Source organism: Kogia breviceps, chromosome 13 (genome assembly GCF_026419965.1).
Source record: "Kogia breviceps isolate mKogBre1 chromosome 13, mKogBre1 haplotype 1, whole genome shotgun sequence".
Taxonomy (NCBI): domain Eukaryota; kingdom Metazoa; phylum Chordata; class Mammalia; order Artiodactyla; family Physeteridae; genus Kogia; species Kogia breviceps.
Window position 1 is genome coordinate 83671439 of NC_081322.1, and position 17430 is coordinate 83688868.

A 17430-nucleotide genomic window follows, 5' to 3' on the forward strand; every position below is an offset into this window, starting at 1 on the left:
GAGTAAACAGACATCTTAGTCTTCCTCCTAAATCTTTTCTTTTTTTTTTTTTTTTCTTTTTTGCGGTACGCGGGCCTCTCACCGTCGCGGCCTCTCCCGTTGCGGAGCGCAGGCTCCAGAAGCGCAGGCTCAGCGGCCACGGCTCACGGGCCCAGCCGCTCCACGGCACGTGGGATCTTCCCGGACCGGGACGCGAACCCGCGTCCCCCGCATCGGCAGGCGGACTCTCAACCACTGTGCCACCAGGGAAGGCCCTCCTAAACCTATTTTTGTGTGAGCTGGAGCACATCAAGGACCAGACTTCACCATAATGGCTGTCTTCTCCCCCAGCACGTTTTTGTTTTCGAGGGAGATGTGTTTTGGCCTCTGCTCTTTGCAAGGAACACATCTCTCCCTCACTGCTCGTGGCCTGTGCAGAGCAATAAGAGACACTGGGATTTTAACTCAAACTCCAGAGACAGCCCTATCCTTCTACAATCTGAAATTTTAAAAGATGCGCAGTTGAAACTCAACAGTTTTTCTTCTCTCTCCTGCTTCCCCCCCTGCCAACACCAGCCCATGTTTTCTGGTCTTCTCCGTGACAGAAGCAGTCGGGATTATTTGGTGTTTGTTTGTGTCATTCTGGCTTGCCTCTGGGTGGCTATGCGAACTACAAGCCAAATATACAATTTGTCCCTTTTCTACAAACTCAGTTGACAGCAGGGCACAAGGACACTTCAACCCAGCAAGATGCTATGTCTTCTGCTCATACAAAAGAAAAAGAAAATCCAGAGACAGTCAGTGGTTTTTCTCCAGGGAGATGGAGTAGGGTGGTTACGTCCCCCAAATGAGCTCCTGGCTTTTTGGACTTTGCTTTTAGTTTTGCCAAGACAGATGGTGCGAACCTAAGCTGTGAAATGTGATGAAAAAGCAGTGACATAGGTGTCAGAAATGACATAGGAAACTGCCGTCTTGTTTGTAGCTACACTTGCTAAATGGTCATTGAAGCAGTGGCGTCAAAAGGGAGGAGCGGGGCTTCCCTGGTGGCGCAGTGGTTGAGAGTCCGCCTGCCGATGCGGGGGACGCGGGTTCGTGCCCCGGTCCGGGAGGATCCCACGTGCCGCGGAGCGGCTGGGCCCGTGAGCCGTGGCCGCTGAGCCTACGCGTCCGGAGCCTGTGCTCCGCAAAGGGAGAGGCCACAGCAGTGAGAGCCCCGCGTACCGCAAAAAAAAAAAAAAGAAAAAAAAAATAAATAAAAAAAGGGAGGAGCACGAGGGGCCAGGGTCGGGGGAGGCACAGCACGCGGCCTTTCCTGGGGAGGGGTTCCCCGCGACGTGCGATGTGGCCAAGCTCTCGGAAGAGCCTGACATCTTGCCTCACCCCGAGAGGGTTATGGAACCGAGCAGAGTTGACTCAGTATGTAGGGTTGTATCTTCAACTGACAGGCAGCTCAGAACATCAGAAGGGACTGCACTGCCACGTACTCCTCGAAGGGACTGCACTGCACTGCCATTCTGAGGAGACACTCTTTTATCCGCAGGAGTAGGGGATTGTGTCACGGGGATGTCCTCTCTCTGCCGAGACAAGATGGCAGCTGGATGGCTATGCTGTCTTGGGAGAGGTTGAGAAATTCAGAGAGGCCAAGGCTAACAGTCCCCCAGGCTAGGGAGCTATAATTTAAGAGGTAGATTATTTGCAAGCTCTCACTAGGGGAGGCTGATTAAACAACTTGGGGAATGCGTATGGAGCTGGGGAGAAAAATAGATAAAAGTGAACTGGATTCACCTTCCCAGTTAATGGATGCGATTGTGTTAGTCCATTGGGTTTCATCAAATAGGGCTGCCTTCGCCAGTATTTGTGGGCTGGGAATGTCATGGTTGCAACCAATAGCACACGTCTAGACTTTTGCGTCTTCCTGTTGCCCCAGACTTACGGGAGGGCACCTACAATTCACGTCAGTTCTGACACTAACTGGAATTAGTGCAGCCTGCACAGATTAAGGGATCAGTCCCACAAGACTGCCCCCCCCCCCCGACTTCAGATGCAAATCCCAGATTGTCACCTGTGCTTTAAATCAGGGTTCCAACGACCCTGTTTTATAAAGGAGGAATGCTTCCCCAGGAAACCCAAGAGTGCTTCTACTGAATTGGCACTTGAGACTGCTATCCAGGGGGGACTCCACATGCCACAGAACCGAAAGGAAAAGAAGGGGGCTGTGAAATCATAGAGAATACAGATTTTGGTCTGCTTCTAGTTCCTGGCACACAGCTCCTGAAATCTTTGTAATTTCCTAAGTGATAAGAGCACTTAGGAGAATATTTTATTTAATTTTTGGTCTTCGATCCTGGCTCCTGACACAGAGTTCCTTGGAATTTCCTGGGTGATAGGAGTATCTTTTGTTCTAATGAAGCAACTTTTGCTGGACTCCTGGATAGCTTGGGGACGGGGGCTGACCACCAGACAGACCAAGCCATAATTAGAAACATGGAACTTTCAGACTCACCCCTCATCCTCTGAGAAGGGGAGGGAGACGGAACTTGAGTTAATAATTGATCGTGGCTGTATGACGACGCCTCCACAAAAATCTCAAAAATATGGGGTTTGGATAGCTTACGGGTTGGTGACCACCACAAACTGTCAGGATGGTACACCCCAAGTCCACAGAGACAGAAGCTTTGGGGCTTGGGACTCTTCTGGACCTCACCCTATGTACCTCTCATCTGTATCCTTTCTCATAACCTTTATTAGATGATAAACCAGTGAATGTAAGTAAATGCTTCCCTGAGTTCTATGAGTTACAGCAAATGACTGAACCTGAGGAGGGGGGTCGTTGGAACCCTGATTTAAAGCACAGGTGACAATCTGGGATTTGCATCTGAAGCCGGGGGGGGGGCAGTCTTGTGGGACTGAGCTCTTAATCTGTGGCGTCTGCACGAATTCTGGTTAGTGTCAGAATTGCAGTGAACTGTGGGTGCCCAGCTGGTGTTGCAGAGCATTGTTTGGTGTGTGGGAAAAGTGCACACATCAGATGTCAGAAGTATTGTGCGGCGGGCGTGTCAGAGTTAAGGAGAAACATAGAGTTTTCCCTACCGTTACCCCTGCTAGGCTGGAGCGGGGGTGGGGAGAGCTGTGTCTGGAACCCAGAGTATTCTGAGAGGTCCTTTAGTACTTCCACGTCCGATGGAAAACTATAGCAACTAAAAAAAAAAGGAAGGGCCACTGAGGATTCAGACCCCTTTGGAAGGAAGCGCTGAGTCACTGCACCACACAGAGCGTTTCAGCAAGTTGAAGCCTTCCCTGAGGGCAAGGAAAGCACCGAATGAGTCGTGGAGGAAGGAAGCTATACGTCTCAACCAGTTAGAGAGAGGAGGGCTGTAGGAGCTGTGCATATTTTCTTACATGTTCTTTGCGTGTGCATATGGTAACATATTTCTTCTTCTCTTTCCTCCTCTTTAAGACTTTGAACAGTATGATTGGAAACCAACTTACAATTTAGTCTTTAGGTAGCATGATATTTGGGCAGGACAGTGATTGAGGTTGAGGAATAATTACCTGTCTCTTGTCTGCATCTTTTATTTTTTCACACCTTTATTGGAGTATAAATGCTTTACAGTGTTGTGTTAGTTTCTGCTGTACAGCAACGCGAATCAGCTATATGTACTCATATATCCCTCTATCCCCTCCTTCCTGAGCCTCCCTCCCAGCCTCCCTATCCCATCCCTCTTGGGAAGCTTTGTTTCTTTTGTTCCTCCCTTCCTGGCTCATGTTGAATTGATCAAATGTTCTTTTACCTCCTTATTTTCCCATCTAATTGTTTGGAAAGCATACATTCTGGTTTTTTTATTATTATTATTTTAGAAGTCATCCACTAATTTTTAAAATTTAAAGTTAACATGCATAACTGGACCATATGTTTTTCTAACAAACTCTAGAGGTGATTTCTGTTTCTATTCTCTTCTTGAACAAGTCAAGAATGATTTAACTTCTGAGCTTCTCTTCCATCTTTTATGATATTGTCATCTGTTACATGGGGTCCATCCTGATTTTAGTTCTATACACTCAATTAGCTATTAGTATTATCTGTACCAGTCAACAACTATTTAGACTCAGCAGCGCATTTTACTGATTTCTTTGGCCACTATTGTGTTTTGGGATCGTCATCTTTCCTTTTGGAGTCAATATCCTTCTTGCTGAAGTACGCCTGTCAGTAATTTTCGTCAGCAAGACCCTGTGGGCACTCAACTTCTAGTCATTTTATGTCTGAAATTATCTTTACTTAGCTTTTAACTTTGAATGGTAATTTAGCTAGAATTTAGATTTCTGTGATGACAATCGTTTTCCCCTGAGTATTTAAAAGGTATTATTCATGGTCCCTGGCATCTCTTATTGCTTCTTAGAAATCCACTGTCAGTTTGATTATTATTCCTTTGTAGCGCGTCTGTTTTGTTCTCTAAGATAAGTTTTTGTCTCTTTACCGTTACCTACGATATTCTGCAGTTTTACTACCTTGTGTCTAGTGCTTAATAATACTACCCTAGATTCAATCTACTTATACAATTTGAAGACATGTATTTCCTCTCTTCTGGAAAAATGGCAGACATTATCTCTTGAATATTGTCTCTACATCTCTCTCTTTTATCTTCTGTTTTAGAACTCTGATTAGACACGTACTAGTCTTTCTCATTCTACCCTTGTGTCTTTTATCCTTCACACTTTATCTTTCTGAACTACATTTTAAGTGAGTTCCTTAGTTCTATATTCTAATTCATGAATCTTTTCTTCAACTGTATGTAACTTTCTATTAAGCCCACCTTTTGAGATTTTTTGACACCTTTTGACACTTCCATGCTTTTTATTTAATTTGTATAATTTCTGTTTGAGTTTTGGGGGAGAGGTTAATCTATATTTTCCCTCCACACTCTTTCCTTATGTTTGAAATATATTTAGACTCTCTTCAGATTGTATTATTTTCTCCAGTTTTATTTTTTTATTTTATTTTTATTTTTTTTTGTTGTTGTTGTTGTACGTGGGCCTCTCACAGCTGTGGCCTCTCCCGTTGCGGAACACAGGCTCCGGACACGCAAGCTCAGCGGCCATGGCTCACGGGCCCAGCCGCTCCGCGGCATGTGGGATGCTCCCGTACCGGGGCACGAACCCGTGTCCCCTGCATCGGCAGGTGGATTCTCAACCACTGCGCCACCAGGGAAGCCCTCTCCAGTTTTAGATGTGAAAATATTCCTATTTATATTTGCTAACTCCTCCTTTTGGTAATTTGTTTCCTAATGTGATTTGGATTCTTAATTCAGTTTTAGAAAGGGTTGTTTTCCATGAGATGATATTGTTTACTGGTATCATTCTTAAGGAGCAGTTTGGTATTTTCCAGAAGCTTCTGGTAAAGCAGCTAGAGGCATCTTTAACCAGATGCCTCATCTGACATCTCATTAACCAGAATGGAGTCACATGCCTATATGTCTATTCCAGGGCCAATCAGTTGAAAAAAGGAAAGAATACCTTTAGATTAATCAAGTCCACCCCAGTCAAACTGAGGGGGGTTCATCATCCTCTTAGAAACACGGGCTTAGTGGGAGGAGTGGATTCCTGAACAAAATCAGGGTTCTAGTAGAAAGGAAGAAATGGGATATGTACACTTAAACTGTAACACTCCCAGAGATTTCAGATTTGCAAAGACTTGCTTAAGAGATAAGAATCCAGTGGAGAAATTCCTCGAGGGTTGTGGAAGGGAAAGAGAGAGAAAGAACAATTAAAAACAAAAACAAACATGGTAAGGGCAAATTTTGTTGAGACTTATTTTGGTGGATTATCATTTATTACCTTCTCCAGAAATGCCCCACACTTCTGTGAAAGGCAAATTTGGTTTTTGTTGCTGGGTCTGGAGTAGCTCTAACATTCCACTATGTGCTTTTCTTTTGCCTTTCTTCCTTCTATTCACAAGAGAAAAAAGATGGGAATCAAAGCAATTCAACAAGGAAAATGTAAATAAAATGATCTCTGAGTTTCATCTGATAAAGCAAAAATTTGGTACTAACAATAATTTTAATTAATCTGTGAGTAACCTACGATCCTCTGAAGGGATCAAAGTCATCTGAAGAAGGTAAAGCTATATTCACATTACTGATGCAGGGCTGTGCTTGGCCCCTGGTCACACACATGGTAGTTAAGTAACATGATAGGGAACAGAGTGTCCAGCTCCTTGTTCGAACCCCATCACCAGGCACACAACTTTGGCATCAGCTCTCCTGTGATTTGTCAAGCAAAGCTAGGACAGCAGTAACAGAAGCAACTGGGTGGGACCAAAGCTCTACGAAGTTTTGCTAAGACTGGTCTACTTTCCTCTGTTCAATCAATTCTTGAGTGCTTGCTATGCGTCAGGAACTATACTAAGCGTTGACATGTTAGGGAATAAACAAAATCTCTACCTTCATTGGAGCTTATTGGAGATAAAAAACATTGTATCAGGCTTTATATATACATTTAAATCTATGGGTATTTGAATTCTTCATTATTCATGGAGATATTTGCCACTATGTTGAAAAGTAAAAGCGACGCTGATCATAGTAGTAGGTGCTAAAATACCTCAAATTCAACGTTCTAGATACCGGGTTCTCCATTTGTTTGTGTAACTTCTTCCTGCCCTTCGCTCATTCGTTTATCCAAGTGATGTTAGATAAGGTGGTAGAGAAGACACCTCTGCAAAAGCGACAATTAAGCCGAGAACCGAAGACTTCGAGGAGGAATAGTGGTATTGGGAGGAGCGAGGGAAGGGGGCAGCTGAGACAAGAAGAATGCTCCAGAGAAAGGGAACAGCATACGCAGAGAACCTGAGATAGGAAAATCTGATTACGTTGAGGGACCGCTATTCCCTTCGTACCTGAAGCCATCAGGTACCCCAGCCTCCACATCCCTCACTCCCTCTAGGGTCCCCACCTTCCTCTTGGGAAGGCTGGCTTCCTCCCTGGCCTTTTGCTTGCTTGTGCCTTCTTTTTACTACTTCTCCCTCGCATCCTTTCTCTTGTCCCTTCACCTCACATCTTTTCTATCTTCTTATTTCATCCTTGAACTTGAAGTCTGCCTGGAATCTGGTTGTTTTCTGGCTATAATCTTAACTGTTCAAACTGTGCAATCTATTGAGTCTGTGATCATGCTTGAAATCATTGCTGGTTTTCCTATAAACCAATTTTTGAACACGATACTGTAAACTTTTAATGATCTCACAGGCACACCCTATGAAAGAATCAACATTTGTTCAAGGTCAGTTTGCAAGGTGGGCTTCACACATACTATCTCTTTTAATTCCAGCCCCGACTCGTCTCGTCGAGGAGGCATTCTCATGAGGAAACCAAGGCTGCAAGGACTTTGCTAAAATCCAAAAGCTAATACATAGGAGAGCTGAGACGGAAACCCAGGTCTTCTGACTCCAAATCACTCCTTTGCCTTTTGTACAGACTATAGCATTGCCCTGAATAAACACCGCCGTTTCAATTTTAATAACTACAGAGCACCTTATACAAAGCTGACGTTGAATAGGATTCAAAGTCCCAGCTGATTTTTGAGACTTGAACTCTTTTTATTTATTTAGTTCACTTACCCTTCCAGGTGGTACAGACAGAACAGACGTAACAACTCAATTTTATCCCCACTCAACAGAACTAGGGTCATTTCTGTTTGTTCAAAGAGCTTTTTGTTCAGTTGCTTTTCTGGATTTTCTAGATTAGGATTTGACAAACTTTTTCTGTAAAGGACCAGGTAGAAAATGTTTTTGACTTTGTGCCACCACTCCACTCTGCCACTGTAGAGCGGAAGCAGCCACAGACTAGGGGTAAGTAAATGAGTGGGGCTGTGTTTCAATAAAACTTTATTTATAAAAACAGGCAGCTGAGTGGATTTGACCTTCAAGCGGTAGTTTGCTGATCCTTGTTTAAGATTAACGGTCTAGGATAAGTAATAAATATTCTAATATTTACTCCTCATAGCAGTTAGGATTGGTTTCAACGATGAGTAACAGAGATGCCAAATAACAGTGACCTAAACAAGAAGGTTGTTTCTCTCTCATAAAATGCCCAGAGTGGGTCCAGTGGCCTTGAGGCTCACCACTCACCATCCCTAGAGTGTGGCCTCATTATTAGGTCTGAGATGGCAGCATCCACTTCTAGACGGTAGCATGGAAGAAAGGGGAGGTGGGAGAAGGGCACACTGTGACTGACTCTTAAGCAAAGTTCCCAGAAACTATCACATGACGCTTCTTCTTTCATGCCATTGGCCAGACTTGGTCACATGGCCACTGGTTTGGCTGCAAGAAAGTCTGGGAAATGAGATTTTTATTCTGGATGGCCATGTGCCTGACTCGAAATTTTACTACTATGAAAGAAAAGGAAAGTGGATATTGGGACAGTTCATCCTTGCCACATACCACTTATTTTATTTTGTAGCTGGATTTCATTTGTGCTACTACTTATGACATTGAATAGTGCACAACCTTACCTTGTTTGATTTAATAGGAATGCTGCTAATGTTTCATTTTAAAGCATGATTATAGATTTCTGGTAGAGATCCCTTATCACCTTAAGGAAATTTTTTTCTCTTTTTAGCTTATTTTTTAATCAGGATTGAATAAACTTCCTGATAAGACAAGTGTGGCTATCACACCTCTTTCTGTAGTTCACAAGGATAACCTTAAGGCCATCTGAACTGAAAAGGACAGGGTTCCCCATGTATGTGAGCTAGGACTTCTTGGTCCTCCCGGGACAGCTGGCCATGCCGTCAGTGAATCCACCCTAGTGATTCCCCCCAGGGGAAGCCAAAGGTGCCTTTAAATGGAATCACCTCTGTGGGTCTCTGCAAACAGCCCCTGTTGTGTCAGACTTGCTCAGGGCTGGGCTATGATGATGATTTATATCCTCCTGTGTGATAAACTAGCCCGCTGGCTCCACTGGGATCCTGTCTGTATAGGCTCCTCTCAGCACATGTTGGGAGAATTTACTGTTGTGTAAGCATAAAACTTGATTCCATACTCCTCGTTGAAATCAGAGTCTCCTAGTCCCTGTGCTTAAGGACTCCCAAGTTCCCGGTGGAGAGTCTTCAGGAAATCACCTTTGGGAATGGCCCCTTCCTCTCTGGCTTAGCCAACTTTCCCTGCCTCTAGATTTGACCTGGACCCATTTCACCTGCCTTCTCCTCCCTCCTTTGAAGAGATCTGGATTTGTCTTTTTCTGGACTGATAGTACCTACTTGTGCCTTCCTAAAAAAAGTGCTGCCCTTGGTCTGGTCTTGATGCAGGCCCTTCCTGGGTGAGGGAGTCCTGTGTCTGGTACTCCAGACCAGCTCTGTCCTGTGGGCTGCTCACATCCGGGTGAAATATCCCCTCTGCTCCTAGGCTGCATTAAAGCACCGATCACCATCAGCCCAAGCTTCACAAGCCAGCCCACACGTGTATTCACCGCGTCCCTTTCCCCTTAACGTGATGCCCTGCAGTGTTCGTGATGGAGCCTGTCCCCTGAGCCTGCGTCCTGGGCTGAAGGCGCTGACACACGGTGCACTTGGAGCAGGGGGGAGAAATCAACTTTGGGGGTCCTGAGCCGTTGAGATTTTTGAATGGTTCGTTAGCCACAGCATAGCCTAGCCTATCCTGACTGATGCAGAAAGTTAAATACATTTTCTCTCGTGAGACTTCTCCAGGACTCTAAAAGACTGGTGTGCGGTGTGAACCTCTAAGATGGGGACGAGGGATACTGCTTTTCTCAGCCTCGATGCCTAATGCTCTCTCAACTGAAACATCAGTTGGGACTTGGATTGCTGTTCCCAAGAAGCCAAATGCGTAAATGGTTGTTCGTGTTTTTCTAATTAGATAGAAAGCCCCCCGGTGTACACCCAGGGACCAGAAGAGCACGTGGCGCAGGGTTAAGTTCAACAAAATCTTGTTGATAATAAAAAAAAACATTAATCCATTCCTACCGCCTCCATACCCATCCTTGAGAATGATTCATTTGTTTATTTGCAATAGCAGTTTCTTGCTTTGGGATTCAAGTTAAGCCCTGTACGCCTCCAGCGGAAGTCAAGTAAGGTCCTGTCCGTCCTGTCCCTACCGCTGACCTCCACAGCACCCCCTGCCGGGCGGTGCTCAAGAGGCAAAGAGCAGTGCGGGGGGGGGGGGGGGGGGGCTGACTCCAGGAGAGCCGAGGAAGATGAAAGGACAGGATGCCAGTGCTGAAACCAGGCGGGAATCCCTGTGCAGCAGACAGGCACGTCTAAGGCCTGTGCCAGAAGGAAACACTTCCCAGAGCTACAACTCTTAGAACGCTCTCTTCAAAATAGGATAATGACAATCAGTAGCTTCTTAAAAGACGTCGTTGTTGGGGGAAATGCTGCTGCCACGGGGCCTGTTTTCCTCAAAGGTCATTGCAGGCCGGATTCCTGGGTTCAGAAGCGAAGGGAGCCGGGCTGGCGGAAACGGGAAACGTTTCGGCTTCCGGCCGATGCCCCTGCCAACGCCTCAGGGGACCCGTCCGAGGGGCTGGGGCCTGTGGGTCCTGCTGCCTCTGAGCTTTGGAGGAAGTGGCCCCTGAGTAGCAGCTGCAGGGCCCACTCTGCAGCGAGTGGGAGGACAGGAAAAGGCAAACCACCGAGTGGGCTTCTCCGCGGCGGGCGCCGAGGCCTCTGGCCTTTCACTCGAGGGGGCTCGGGAGGCCCGGGGGAGGAAGGGAAGGCTGGGCGTTAACCTGAAGGGCCTGTCATGGTTTCTGTGGGAAACCACGGGTTTTCCAGGCCTTTAGAACCCAGAGCCCATCCCACGTGGCCTCCCACCCTCCCACCCTCCCGGCCGAATGCAGGTCTCTACCATTGGCCTGCTTCCCTGGGGAAGTGAACATCTGACCCCTTCCCATTGAAAAGGGAAAGCGCTTCTTAAGTGGGGTTTTGAGTTGCGAGCGATTAAGGAAAAACAACGAAATAAAACCAGAGCTGCATGGGGTCCAGGCACTTTTCCCCACCGTGCCTGGCACTGTGATAGACGTTTCCCCCTCATTCTCTCTCTAACCTGCCCACCGCACTATGCGGGGGTTCTGTTACTCCCCACGTTCTGCAGAGGAAAAACCGGAGCTTCCCGTGGCAGAACGAGGCTGAATTCAGGCCCAGCTTCTGCCCTTGACCATGGCGCTGCCCTGGACCGCCATTTTGAAATATTCTGGCTGAACAGAGATTTCGTGGGAACGAAATACTCCTACTAGGTCAGCACTTATCCCTTTATTTAGGGAGGTTTTGTCGAGCTCCTGCTTTGTGGGGTCCAGGATGACTAAGGCTCACCCCGTCCAGGAGGTGCCTGTGATCGTTTGGATTTCTTGTAACTAGTGCGGTTTAGCAAAATTTTATTTCTGTGAAAATGATAAAATTGGAATCTACTGGTAGCAAATTTATGCATCTGTATCTCCATCTGGCATTACAGCCTGTGATGATGCAAAACACTGCTATAGGCAACTTGCAGAAATGTAAGCTGAGTGCCCAGTGGAGAGTTGCACATTCAGCTTGACGAATCGTATCACAGCGCAGGCCCCCTGTTAGCTCTGCCACAGGGCCAACGTCTCTAAGTGTGTCTGAACATCACTCGAAGTGTCCCCAGTTCCCCTTCCACCTCCGCTCTGTTCCTGCAGTAACGGGATATGTTAATATGTTTTCTTTTCCACGATGCCACCATCCAAAGCCATCTGTTCTAATTTCTATGGCTTTATATCTTCTTCAGGTAGATGGTAGAGCCTGTCTTCTTTCTTTTTCTTGACAAACTTGTCTTGGCTGTTTTTGCACATTTAAGAATTTAAGAACCAGTTCTACTAAAAAATTTTCTGGGGATTTTTGATGAGTAAAACAATTATACAGGGCTTCCCTGGTGGCGCAGTGGTTGAGAGTCCACCTGCCGATGCAGGAGACACGGGTTCGTGCCCCGGTCCGGGGGGATCCCACATGCCACAGAGCAGCTGGGCCCGTGGGCCATGGCCGCTGAGCCTGCGCGTCCGGAGCCTGTGCTCCGCAGCGGGAGAGGCCACAGCGGTGAGAGGCCTGCGTACCACAAAAACAAACAAACAAACAAACAAAAAAACCCAAAACAATTATACAGTAATTTGTGGGAGAAATGATAGCTTCACTATTGAATCTTTCCGTCAGTAAATATGGTACAACCCTCCACTATTCAAGTCTTTGTTTATTTCAAATTGCAGACAATTTGAAATGACAGAAAAATATAAAGAAAATAAACTTTTGGATAGCTAGTGGAATTTTGAAAAGATCTTGGGAGTAACATCTCTATTTGGGGGTTGCAAATTAGAGAAGTTAATTGCCAATTTAATCAAAACTTTCCTATAAGTGTCTTGAGTATTTTTCTTTTCTTTTTTAAATAGGAAAGCTTTATAATGTGTTTATTCTTTATTGACACATACAATTTCATTATTTTAACTATTTTTAGAAACTATTAACTAATTAATCCCTGTACAAAGTTTTAATCAACACATCCCTCTTTCTTCTAAGCTCAGATTCATTTCAGTTAACAAACTTTAGAGTAGTTGTTTTAATGCAGCTAACACCTTTGATTTTTTAAAAATGTTTAGTTATGGGCTTCCCTGGTGGCGCAGTGGTTAAGAGTCCGCCTGCCGATGCAGGGGACACGGGTTCGTGTCCCGGTCCGGGAAGATCCCACGTGCCGCGGAGCGGCTGGGCCCGTGAGCCATGGCTGCTGAGCCTGCACGTCCGGAGCCTGTGCTCCGCAACGGGAGAGGCCACAACAGTGAGAGGCCCAAGTAACTGCAAAAAAAAAAAAAGTTTATTTATTTTCTTATTAGTCGTCCATTTTACACACATCAGTGTATATACATGTCAATCCCAATCTCCCAATTCATCTCACCACCACCCGCGCCGCTTTCCCCCCTTGGTGTTCGTTCTCCACATCTGTGTCTCTGTTTCTGCTCTGCTCTGCTTTATTCCTATATTTTAATGATTTTCGTTTGCTATTGCAAACTAGGTATCTCCTTATTTTTATTTTTACATTTAAAAACTTCTGTTTATTTCCAACTTTTAAATTTCTTTTTACTTTTTCTACTCATTTGGATGAAAATTTTGCTTTTCTGTATCTTTGAGTTAAATGATCGATTGATGTATTGTGACTGTTATTTTCTAATAATTGAACTTAAGATGTAAAATAGTATATAACATGGGCTAGTTTTAAATTCTATATCTAATAGTGAAACAAGAAATCCCATTTTAAAATAGTAAATTTATTTTAATAATATGGTTGGAAGTATTACTACAGTTATATTTAAAGATTTTGAAAACAAAGACAAAAATGTGTACATGCAATTATCTGCAGCTGAACAGAAATTGAGGTAGACGTTTTACAATGAACCGGGTGGTATATACCAATTGTGCAACGACATCAGTTGTGAGAATCCCTTTTGTTTCTATGAAAGCGCTAGTGTTGCATCACCTACATATTAAGTAATTACAATTTGATCTATTTTGGGGTTAAAACAAGATTGTCATTTCTCCTTTGATGGTATTTTCTTTGAATTATTGTTTCATAATCCATTAGGCTATTATGATTTGATTTCGTCAGAAATAAGAAACCAAATATTGTATTTCACTGAAATTTTAAGAAATGCTGCCCAAATTGGAACCATTTTGCTATAATAGAAAATCAAAATGTTAATTTTTAAATGTAAAAAACTCTTCTCTTTATACTCATCTTGCTTTTGTTATAAGTACTTAACGTAGTTATTAAACATTAAAAAATAAGCTATATTGAATTTATTACTTTTTTACCCATCGTACACAATAATTGGTTACAATAGTAGAAAATAGTTTTTGAAATAACTGAAATTTATTCCTATCTTAGACATGAGAACTGGGTAGATTTTTAGGTTCTGATCAAAATTCTCAAAACTTAAATTCAATATTTGGAAAGGCAAAACATTTTGGAATTCCATGAATTAAAAATAGGTACACTCAAAAATACATTTAAACATATTCAAAGTACAACAGAAAAACTTCTCATGAACCAATTCTCCAACAGTGGGGAGATACTACAGTTATATTTTTAAACTCTCTTTACCTACCCAGCTATTTATTTATTTATAAAGTTGTGCTTTTGTTTGAATCATTACATACAATTTGAAGTGACATAATTATAAAGAGATTCAACTTTTGGTTAACTACTAGATTTTGAAAAGATTTGGGGAGTAGCTTCCTTATTTGGGCGTATAAACTTGCCAGTTTCTGAGTCCATGCCTGGCCAAGAGGAGACACCCTCTCCAAGCCTGTCGTGAAGCGATCTGTACAGGTACAAGATCAGCAAGGGCAGGAGTTCTCTTAGGCAGATCCTAGCCTCTTCCTTCCCCTGACCTTTTCCCACTCTGCGTCTGACCTTTAATGAGTCTTTCCTGGCCCACAGTAGCTCCCGCCTGGTCCCCATTGAGCTGTCCTGCATAACAGTTTGGGCTCTGGGGCCCGTCTGCTTGGGTTTAAAGGTCAGCATCTCCACTTAACATTAGTGGGACGCTGGGCAAATCTTCTACCCTCTCCTGACGTCCTCATCCCTAAGGTGACTGTAATAATAGCACCCGTGCTGGATATGGTTACCGGTCCCAATCCTCATGCTTCTATCGTAGTATTACACATCCGCACTCCTGACGTGGCCTCCTGGTGGGCAGAGTGTCTGTCCCTGACCCTTGACTTTGGGCTTGGCCATTGGACCTGTCTGTTAGTGTACACGAGGCAAGAAAAGGTCTGAAGCATGCTTGTGAGGTCGGATGTGCCCCCTTGCACCTCTGCGTCACCATTAGAAGCACAAACCCTGAGAGTCCCAGAAGAATAAGAGACGCTGGGGAAAGCATGAACTTAACCTGTGGTGGGCGCCCAGGCCCGGCTGGGCCCAGCTGCATCAGTCAGATGCTAGATGGCCTACAGCTGTGTGAGCAAGAAGTAAATGCTTGTTTTTGTAAGCTACTGTATTTTGAGATGACCTGTTCTGTGTCATTTTTGTGACATTAGCTGACTAATATAGTGCCTGATGTATAGGGTGATTGTAAAGATAAAATTAGGGGTGTTATGTAAGGGCTTCCGAGGTCATCACACGGAAGTGCTCGCGAGCGTTGGGCTTGGGTTCTGTTTCCAACCCTGTGTGTCACGCCCTGGCTCCCTAAATCAGGGGGCTGATCTTTTCAGCCTGGGACTCTCTTGTGAAAGGCACCCAGATGCCTTGCAGTGGTCACGAACCCAGGCCGATTCCCCAGATAGAGCCCCACAGAGATGGAGACTATATCGTAGAATCCTCTGTGGAAACAATCATTTCAGAGTTTCTGATAGTTAAAATGAGAAAGTGTTCTCATATCAGAAACACTTAGAAAGATTTTATACATAATCTTCCTTTCTACCATCTTTTCCCTCACCAGTGTTCACCTGAACAGTCAGGATAATCTCCTCTTCCTGTGGATGGAGATCCCTTTTTCCATGAGGCAAGGATCCCAAGAAAAAAATGATCTAAGACCAAGTAAGTAAAATGGAACTTTAATGTCAGCTTTCCATTGCCTAAAAGGGCCAAAAATGAGCCAGGGTTTATTTTCAACAAGGCTAAAAATTCACCTAAGTCGTCTTTCACTTGACAAATGGTCACTGTGAGGTAGTATTCTAGCTCTGTGACTTGAGCACGTCTGAAGGTGCAGTCGTGGGCCACACACATTCACAGAGCTGAGGTAGGCGACCGAACATATCAAGATGTGCAAAGTGATTAAAAATGGCACCTGGGCCACAGTAAGTGCAAGTCAATGACAGATGATAATTAAATTTGGCACAGACTACGTGGAGATGCCATGGGCGGAGGCGGTCATCCCTTCAGAAGTAGCCAGCAGGGAAGGTAAGAGCAGGGGCAGCCATGCGAGTTGGGGAACAAGCCGTAACTAGAGCCTTTATATATTTTATTAAATGAAAAGCGTTTCATGAATAATTATGAATAAACACAAATCCTGCGGGGTCTGTTTCTACTTTAACTATTTGGATCGCATTGAAGATGCTCTTTTTGCCAGTTGGTCAGATTATTTTGTTTCAACAACAAGAAGAGCCTATCAATTCGGTAGCATTGTAATAGTGACAGTTTTTCAAGATCCCTAATTCATAACGTGAGCTTGCATTCAAGCTGTACTGAAACTTTAGTGTAACTGTGACTACATCAAATAATGATTGAGAAGAGTTAAAATTTACTGAACTAATTGCATTTGTGATTTTTAAAATCTCACTCCAATTTGGTATGTTATTTCACGTTACATTTATGCTAATACTAGTTAATATTTTACTTAGCTCTTTAATAACTTTTAATAGAAAAATATTTTGAATGAAAAGGATGCTGATATATGTCTCACAGTAAATCACTAATTAGATAATATCCGCTGGTTACCAATGATCTATTTCTGGACCCAATTCCCATATCTCAGAGTTCATATTATTTATGTATAGGATGTCCATATAATTCATTGTCAAAATGGGCTGCTTTTAAGAGTGAAAGGGGCGTACTACTAGTAATAACATCAGGACAAAACCAGGAGTGAGCTGGGCCTGGGCCACAAGGATAATGGCTACCCCACCTACGGCCACATTCGACAGAGTTGACCACTCTCTCCTCCTGATGCATTTCCTCCCTTTTGCATTTTCTTCACTTAGTTCCAAAACACCACACTCTCTTGGGTTTCTTCCGATTTCACAAGTCTCTCGCTCTTGATATCCTCGGATGGTTCTTCATCTTCTCCCCAACCTTTTAATGTTGATACATCCTGGGGCTCAGTCCTTGGTCCCCTTTTCTTTTTTTGATGATCTTATCCAATCTCACGCCGTTACCTATAATCTGTATGTCGATGCGATGGCTTTAAAAATACAACCAGCAAATAAATCCTTCTGTATACCTTTCCTCAGGAGGTGAAGCTTAATTTCACTCCCTTTGAGTGTGACCTGAACTTCCTGATGGGCTTCTACTGAATAGATTACGGTAGAAGTAATCAAATGTCATTAGATCACGAAAAGCCTACGGCTTCCATTGGGGGTAATCGCTCACTCCCCCCGATCGCTCATCCGGAGGTGAGACAGATGTCAGGTGCTGAGGCACCCTTCTTTCTGCCCCTGCTTCCTCCCTGACCCTAGGCTATTTTCAGCAAAGCGGACAGTGTGATCCTTTTTAACCTTTCGTGAGATCGCATTACTTCTCTGCTACAGTCCCTTCAATGGCTCCCATCTCGCTCGGCCAAGGAGGAAAAGCCAGGTCCTCCCTCCTGTGAGCCCACAGGCCCGGTCTGATCTGGCGCCTGTTTCCTGCCAACAGCATCTCCCAACCTGCCGCCCTCGCTCTTCCTGTTCCTGCCCCACTGGCCGCCTTGCTGTCCTTCCACACGCCAGGCACACGTGTGCCAGCCTCCA

The 17430-nt window shown here is 44.5% G+C and overlaps 1 protein-coding gene across 1 annotated transcript in view; it reads left to right on the plus strand.

The window, feature by feature from the left end:
- FNDC1 (fibronectin type III domain containing 1) overlaps positions 1 to 17430 on the plus strand; it is a 220490-nt gene that overhangs the window by 67486 nt on the left and 135574 nt on the right. The window contains exon 6 of the mRNA XM_067011110.1: positions 15423 to 15520. The gene's annotated coding sequence lies outside the window, so the exon portion shown is untranslated. The remainder of the gene's footprint in view (positions 1 to 15422; positions 15521 to 17430) is intronic.